This window comes from Apteryx rowi, unplaced genomic scaffold (genome assembly GCF_003343035.1).
Source record: "Apteryx rowi isolate R43461 unplaced genomic scaffold, aptRow1 scaffold_403, whole genome shotgun sequence".
Classification (NCBI taxonomy): Eukaryota; Metazoa; Chordata; class Aves; order Apterygiformes; family Apterygidae; genus Apteryx; species Apteryx rowi.
In genome coordinates this window covers 432,522-441,308 of record NW_020450562.1, presented here as the reverse complement: position 1 = coordinate 441,308, position 8,787 = coordinate 432,522, and the positions used below count along the sequence as shown (strand labels likewise).

Here is an 8,787-nt window from a genome sequence, read left to right as displayed (position 1 = left end):
ATCAACATTGTAAGAAAGTCTGTAAATATTTTGATCCTCTTCTGATCTTTCTCTACAATTACCTTGTACAGCATAACCCAGGCAAGCTGAACATCAGCTCTTTGAATTCCTCTTTTGGTTCTAAACCCAGGTTGTGCTTCGGTTAGGAGGTTCTTTACATTGAAYGCAGTTCTTTAAGATGCACAGTAATACCTGCATAAAATGTGTTAGTCATGAAAGTGGTTAATTTGAACACTTTTTTTATTACCCTTTTATAGTAGGAACCATGAGAAGCTCTGTCCAAATCTGACGCCATTTTTCAAATCCCAAACTACACTGACAAATATACAATATTCTCAGATCACATTTCATTATTTTTCTTTTATATTTCCTGCTCCTTTACTGTCCACTGTCAATATCCCAAGATTATCATGAAGTTCAACTGAAAATTTGTCATGCTTCTTTCATAGGTTTTCTCTTGCTGCCTTCATTTCCAGCATTACACAGTTCCCAGCAATGTTTACCCCAGCACTAGGAAAAATGATGTTTTATAACACCATGAAGACCTTTTTTGAGAGACTGTTGGTCATTTGATAAGCATTTTTAGTGGCATTTGCTTCAAAAGAATTCTGTGTACTAATGTACAGTTGTTCAGGTCTATCTTTTTTCATTACTTCATTCACTGCAACTAGTTTTCTGATCATGAGGAAGTATTTCTCTTATTTCTCTCTTACATCCCCATCTATCTTTGTGTGTACTCAAGCCTCTAACTCCCCTACATTTCAGCTGCCTGTATGCACGATCACTTCAGCGAACATCATAAAGTTGGTTGTCTAAATTTCTCCTAAATTTGGAGGTTGATACACATGATCAAATTCAATCACACTGTTGAAAAAACATGAGGGCATATCTGGCATTAGAGGCAATTGGTTGCTGTACCATGGGGTGCCTTGGTATCCTGGAGTGCATTTGGCGCTTTTGTCCCTAAGCTCCATGAGTCAATATGAGTTCGTGGCTTCTTAGGCTGTGAATGTTGGGATGGCTGGTAATAAGTGTCTCTCTCTGTGGCCTGGTCATCTGTTTTGACAAACATCAGGCCAGATACTACCTGGAAAGGCAGCCTGGGCACTTCTTCAGCCAATGTTGTGCCTCCCAAACCTTTGTTTCCCAGAAGCTATGGGAAGCTTCCCACCAACACCAAACCAGTTCTCTCTCCAGGGAGCATGCTGAAGACCAGCAGTGATTGCAAATGTGCAGATGGACAGAGCAAAGCCATTTCGCAGCCTCCCAGGGAGGGTGACGGGCAGCGCACGGACCCCCGGTGCTCCAGCCCTGTGGTGAGCAAGCACACTGCCTCGTGGGAGCGGCTCATGCTGCAAACCCAGAAGGATTGCTAGTTGCTGAAGGTAGAGGATAGGCTAGGTGACTGTCCGGAGTTCTGCATTGATTTTATCCTGTCTTTAATGAGGCAGATGACTAACAGAGACCCTGGAAAACAGAGAAACCTCTACTTGTCAGCAGTCTCTGACCAGTTGAGTGCCAAAAAAAGTCAACAGTTTGAACCATGCCTCAGAAAAGGTATGCAAGGTTACAAAGCACTTGCCCTGTGGATCACATATGCACAGGGGGACCTGGACAGCTTTGTAGGCTTGTGATTCCTTACCTGCAAAGAAGATTGATGATATTCACCTCCCATTCCTTTGTCCAGCAGGAGTGCCAAGCCCTGGTTCCTCATCATGTGACTTCTCCACCCCTTGGAGTATCCTGTGTCCTTTTTGTCTAACTGCTGTGATTTCCCTGAATTTGTTCATGTTGGTTCCTTGGAAGTAACGTGATTCAACACTACATGCTGTAGATAAAATATTGTCAATTCCAGATGACTTAAGCTGTCTTTGCTTTTCTGTAGGCAGATTCAAGGGACTTTGCTTTATGCATGTTGCAGATTTTCACATGGCCATGTGCCTCTGTCACACAGCACAACAGTAACCATTGCTGTTTGGGGCTATTCCAGCAACTGCTTTCTTGGCGGGAGCTTTGCCCAGAGAGAAAGTAGGTACAGAACCTCCTGTTGAGACTTATTTTGGACACAGTGGCTGGGATCAAATTTTCTCTGACACATTTCCTCCTGTGGGTGACAGCTCATTTCTCACTGGATGTTTTCAGGTTGTACATGGAAATCCTTGAGACCCTCTAGTCTGGGACCTTTTTGGTGAAGGACCAAGCAGTTGCTAGGAGATAATGAAGGGCTGATGGTGGCAACCTTCTCCTCTGGTGGCCACAAAAGACCCTTTCCTGAAGCAGTCAGCAAAGTAGAACAGAAATAGGGCCTCAGCCTGCTAGTAAAAGGATTGGCAGCGTCAAGGCATATCGATCCTGGAGCATGAAATACTGGAGAGAGGGAGGAAACAGGTACGACTGGCTGAGTGCAAGCACCAGTGGATAGACACCAGAGGAATCTACTCAGAATGAAGTGTCTTCATAGGCTGGTATTAGACAATTACATTAGCTTAACTCATAAATGCAAATTAATGCCTGGATAATTCTTTAGATATTTTGCTCAGCCCTATGCAGACTGTAGAAAGCTGCAAGCTTTTATTGACTACTAAACAGCAGCTAGCCCTGGACATGTCTTGACAGAGTAAAAGGAGTGATTTGAAACTATTCTTAAATAGAAGAAATCAGAATACTAAAAAATACTACTCCAAGAAATGATATTCTTCCACACACCTTTCTTCCACTTCTGAAATGGCAGGGGAATTGTCACAGATTGCCTGATGTGAATTTTTCTGTGGTGTAAGACATTAAATTTCACTCATCTCTTCGTGAACCAAAGGACTTTAACCCAGGAAAAAAATCCCAGAAAGTCATCCAATCTTGAGCTGAAGACATCATGGGGAGAACTGATTTTGTTCCTTGTGGTTTGCTAGTGTTTAATCACCTTTCACTGTTTAGAAAGTCAAGCCTAATTTTTAAATTGAATCCATTTTGTTTAAGCTTCCAGCTGCCAATTTTAGTTCTCTCTCTCACTGGACTAAAATGACTTCCAGATAGCAGGAGAGCACTATATAATTCATATATCTCTTGTTTTTTATTGTTTTTAAATTAAACAGCTAGAGACTTTTAAGCCTCTGAATCCTTCTATGATTTTTTGTGCCCTCTTCAGTTTTCAACCTATTAAAAAATGTGGACACTAAAGCAGATAAACTCACCTTATTTCTAATAGCTGCTCCACCATTAGCACCCTAAAGAGCACTAGCTCCTAACTGCGTACCAGAGCCACTTTTTGAGGAGTCTTATGATTGTGTCCCTTTAACCTTTTCTAAGGTCTCTGCTTTTTGTGATTTAGTAATCTCTTCTAGTCAAAATTTTTGCATTCGTTAATCACAGATACATAATCTTGCATTTAGACATATTAAGACATAACTTGGTCGAATGGTTCAGTTTACAGAGTAATCCAGTCTGTGTGACTGTTCTGCATTACTGCCTTTTTTCATCATTATTACTTTTGTACTCCAGCAATCTTTGTGACAGCTACAAATATAATCATTAGCAATATTATAATTACCTCTACATCATGGATGAAATGTTGGGCTAGATACCATAACCAAGGCTCCTCCTCTAAGAACAGTCTAACTATTTGGTTATTTTTGTAATGATATTTATTTCTTCGGATCTGTCAGTTCATCAGTTTTTAAGCCATTTAACTCATTACATTGAAACTATGTGAGACTAACTTGTGTAGTATCAAGTCTACTACATCTACACAATTAATTTTGTGCTCAAATTTCTCATCTCCTCAAGTAATAAAACTAGGTGTGTTTACCAAGATGTCTGCTCCTTAAACCACACTTACTGGTGTTAGTTATATTCCTATTCTTTTATTCCGTATCAAATAAATCCCATATCTTCTTTTTCATTATTTTGCTCAGGACTGATGTCAAGACGATTAGCTTTTTGGTCCCTGGCCCATCCTGCTCAGCCATTCGGAAACTGGCCTTGATATTAGTCTTTCTGGAATTGCTCAGGCCTTTTGAGATCTACATTTATCAACGTAAAGGGACTAGCCACCTCCTCTGCTGACAAAGGAAGCTGGGAGAGTATTTTGAGAAAGGTACCACTCTGCATTTGCCCTATATTTGTACTTCTCACTATGCAACTTCTACTGGTTACTGTCAGAAACAGCTTATGAGGCCTAACAAATTTTTGGTCTGACAGCTACTCTTTTAGGTTCACTTTTAAGACTCCAGGGTTATCTGGACCTGCTGATTAAATAATAAGAATATAATGATTGTTTATCCCTCATACTTTCTGCACTTTAGAACATATATTTACCAGGATGTCTTTATCAGTACAACTATCCCAAATAAACTATGCACAAAAAACGTTCTTAGAACAGTTGTAGCTCATGCCACAAAACAGCGTTGTGGTTGGCATTATTTACTCCATCCTTCTTTTTCCCTGAGTAAAGCAAGTTAATTCTAATAAAGGCACTGACCTGGCTGGCAAACCTATCCCAACAAAAGTTCATAACGTAAGCCTCGCACAGTCGCTTGTAGACTGAAAACTGCTGTATCTAATCTTCATGAGCTACAAGCACATTTTGCTATTTTCCCCACAAGGAAAACAGAAACACTTATTCTTCTACCCCTTTTTCATCTAGTGATGGAGCCTTTGCGAAAACCTGTTTTTCCTAACAATGAACTAAAAAGCTCTTTGTCCTCCACTCTCCTGGTCAGGGCAGTTTAGCGGTGATATATGCAGTGGGAAAATGCAAAGCACTGATACTAAATACTTGGGGGTTTGGGGTTTTTTGAAATCCCCATCTGTTTAAAATTTATGTATTCTTTGATGTGTATCATGGATTGCTTGGGTGAAATTAGTTCCTTTACTCCATTTTTCCTGGATATCACAACTAATGACTTACCGGATGATAGTAATTATAAGCACTCTGGTTTTCAGCCTCAAAATCATGTGACTTTTTGTATTTACCTACACCATACTGCTGTTTCTTATGTAGTTAGTTTCAAAGGTGGACTAAAGCCAGCTAAAACCGAAAAGATGGTTTTCCCAACTTTTCCTTTCACTAGATCAGCAGCTACTACAATTATGAAGTAAACCTTTTTAGTGCTGTTAAGAGCAATTTTGTTAATCCTCCTTAGCCATTCCTTTTTAATCAGATAATTGCAGGTATTAATATGTGCTCCAATATTAATATTAATGTGCCCCTGCTTAATAACTAAAATCGAAAAAGTTATGGAAAGCTTTAGGTCCTTGGATAAAAAGAGAGTATCTCCTTTTTATTAAAAGTTTCAAATAGAAACTGGAAGACCAAAAAAGTATTTGCAGAAATTCTATAAAACCGTATAACCAAAAGACTATTCTGGGAGAAATGAAAACAAAACCACCAACCCCTTGCCTACTTGGCCTCCCATTTCCCTCCCTCCCTGTAACTGCACAGAAAAAAACTTGAACATATCACTTCAACGAGCTCAGAATGTTCTTACTGTAAAATGAAGTAACCTTGATTTAACTCTAAATGACCACTCATTAGTAGCTGATGGGTTCATCCAGGTGGAAAAATTGCTAGTGTAAAAGGAAACATGATAAACTGGCTCATAAATAACTTGATTTTGTTGTAGATCAAGAAGCAAACAAGTTTTTGTGTAAAGGACTACAAACCAGTCAACAAAATGCTGATGACCATCAGTTTGGCATCTCTTTTCTATACCCTAGGGCTGTTAGCAATGGAGGAGACAGGGCTTGAGAAATCTGGCAGTGTTCCTCAGCACAGTTGTGTTTGCTAAGCATCTTACAGATAAGGGAAAGGGATCTAAATAAGAGACAAGATAAATAAGAAGGAACTGTGACCAAAAATGACTCTTTACTAATTAACAATTTGTTCACATGTAAATTATCAGTGAGATGGAGGAGAACATTATCAGCCATACTGATTTACAGCCAGACTAACCTTTTCATGACCTGAAGGACATACTGAACTGATATTACACAGACTTACTCTTTTAAGAAAACCAATATAACCTGATCATATCATAATAACCAACGTAATGATTAAGTCACCAAGTAAGAAATTACCAGTGCGTTCTTTCAGAACTAATTCAGTGACTGCCAAGTACGAGTAGAATTTAAGAGGACATTTGAACAAAAGCCACAGGCTTTCATTTGCTTTTGTGGGGGCAGAGTAAATCAGATATATCACTGTATCTACTGCTGAATGACAGACACTAAAATAAGCTCTAGTATAAAATATCCTAAAGAAGCACTGGATGACAGGTAAGATTAGAGCCAGAAGGTAAAAGCTCTGTTCATGGAATTTGGGTAACCATCAGTACCAGCTATATACTGGCTCTGCATATTGCATCTGATGCAACCTAATCTCCTTAAGGTCAGAAATCCCATTGCTTACAATATATTTTTAGCATTGCCTACTTAGTTTCAGAAAGTGCCAGTTACAAAAACATTTGTACAAGTAAACCTACATTTTTACAAACTGAAGTAAGCCTACTTGTTGCATCTGTAGTTTTCAAGCACATTCTGCTCTTGGACTCCTCCATTAACTGTGAGAGCAGAAATAGCTGTGAATATCAATTGTAAACATGGCTTCCTTTCTGGCAGCCCAACAGACAGGAGCTACCATCTTTCTCATCATACCAGGATGTTTGTGGCTTATTGGTTGCCATCAGAAGCCCTAGTGACTACGATAACGCTTGGGTGACAGCTGTATCAGGATAAACTCTCTCTCTTTAACCACTCAAAAGCTGCTGGTATCTGGCTCCAGAGTAGTAAGGAACAAGGTGATAAAGGTGAAATAGTCACAGGCAGACAGGGTGAATGACCAACTAGATTAGAAGATATGCTCCAGATTTTCACAGAATGTCTAGCCATAAGCTTTTCCATGGTACCATAGCTTTGCTGATGTCTCTCCCTGCAGTGACCTGAACATTTGGATATGCTGAATCCTTGAAGGCAATATGCTCTGCATACTGGCCATTCCTTATGTGAATGCCAGATCAATTTCAATGTTTGTTGAACCAAAGACTTTACACTTGAAACAGCAGAAAAGGAAGATAACCCTACTCTTCATTAGCATTTTCCTTGTGCTTTAAGTTTGCTGGCAAAAATGGCTTAAAAATCATTAATTGTTGAGGTTGGAAACCTCTCTCTCTGAAGACCATCTAGTACAACCCCTTTGCTCAAAGCAGGGTCACCTAGAGCATGTTGCTCAGGGCTGTGGCCAGTCAGGTTTTGAATATCTCCAAGGACGGAGACTCCACAACCTCTCCAGGCAGCCAGTTCTGTTTGACCACACTCACAGTAAACATTCTTTCTTAGGTTTTAATAGAACTTCCTGTATTTCAGTTTGTGTTCATTGCCTCCTGTCCTTGTCACTGGGCACCACTGAGAAGTCTCACTCTATCCTCTTTGCTCCCCCCCCACCATCAGGTATTTATACACAATTATAAGATCCCCCCCCCAAGTTTTTTCTTCTCCGGGCTGAACAACCCCTGCTTCCTCAGCTTCTCCTCGTGTGACAGATGCTCCAATCCCTCAATTACTTTAGTGGCCTAGCTTCTATGAAAGTATTTTATAATAAAGTCTATTAGAGACATGTTCCAACATACCAAGCATGTTATTGACAGTTAACTAAAACCAAAACAAATAGTTTGAACATTTTTTACTTTTCTCTGTCAGATCTACCTTGTTGTTGAATTTGAATCTATGATCATCTTTTTCTGGTCCTATTACTTTGGCCTCTTCTGTCCTAACAAGAATATTTACTTAAGAATATTTTGCATTAACATCACATGTACAGTCAAGCTGAGCGTTTCTTTTTAAGGTAAATATTTTAGGAAGCTCTTCAGCAAAACAAGACACAGGGCTGATTCTAAAAAAGTAGAATTATGGCTTTCATAGAAATAATTAAAAGGAATTAATCTTATGAAGTGTTATGCTTCTAGTCTCAGTATCATGATTAAAATTTGCACAGCTCAGAGTACATGTTTACCATACACTACATTGAAATAAAGTACTTCACAAGCATTACCCGAGTTACTTTTTAAGCCTGTGTGTTAAGATGAGGAAGACTAGTGCATAAAATTAAAGTTGAGTCAAAGCTGAACCCAAAGGCTCATTCTGAACATAAACACTGTCTACCTTCTGTTGATGGCAACCCAGATAGTAACACTTGCATCATTTGATAAGAGCAACAGCCAATTTTCCTCCAGCTTATTAAACTGGTAAGAATAGCGCACAAACTAGTCTCCTCAAGTCCTGACCCCACAGCTGCGTAGGAACCCCAAATGACTTGAACATACCTACTCCTCTCCATGAAGTTACGCAGGTACGTAACTTTTTTGATGCCTCAGACACTTTAAGTTGATCTTTCATGGGTCAACAGTGATTTATTTTTCTAAAATAAAAAAAAATAATTAAAAACAAAAAAAGCACAAAACCAATTTCTGAGGAACTCTTTGGAAGACCAGCAGAAAGCAAGGCCAGCTTGGACTTTGCTTTTGACAGCAGGCCCCCGCGAGCTTTGCAGGGCCTCCGAGGGCCGCTTCCCCCCTCCCTCTCCCTCGGTTTGGCGCTCCCCGCCGCGGGCCGCTATGGCCGCCGCTTACATAAGGGCCGGCGGCCCTCGGGGAAGCGCCGCGCGCGTCACGTGTGCGGGAGCCGCTTCCCACACCCCAAACTGGGGCTCCGGCTTCGCCCGCTGCCGCTGCTTTATTAGCATTAGCGACAATAATTACGATTTTTAACCGCGGCCCGTGCGGGGGCCCGGGGTGACCC

The 8,787-nt window shown here is 40.3% G+C and overlaps 1 long non-coding RNA gene across 2 annotated transcripts; it reads right to left on the bottom strand.

Annotated features, from left to right (window-relative positions):
- Positions 1 to 222: 222 nt before the first annotated feature.
- Positions 223 to 8,781, bottom strand: LOC112970735. Of its 2 annotated transcripts, none has more exons than XR_003255146.1 (3): positions 8,313 to 8,781; positions 1,643 to 2,462; positions 223 to 1,467 (listed from the first exon to the last, which is right to left on the bottom strand). It is a non-coding gene; the product is annotated as an uncharacterized LOC112970735 (long non-coding RNA). The 2 variants fall into 2 exon arrangements; XR_003255145.1 differs by having other exon boundaries at positions 1,643 to 2,367.
- Between the last annotated feature and the right edge of the window lie 6 nt (positions 8,782 to 8,787).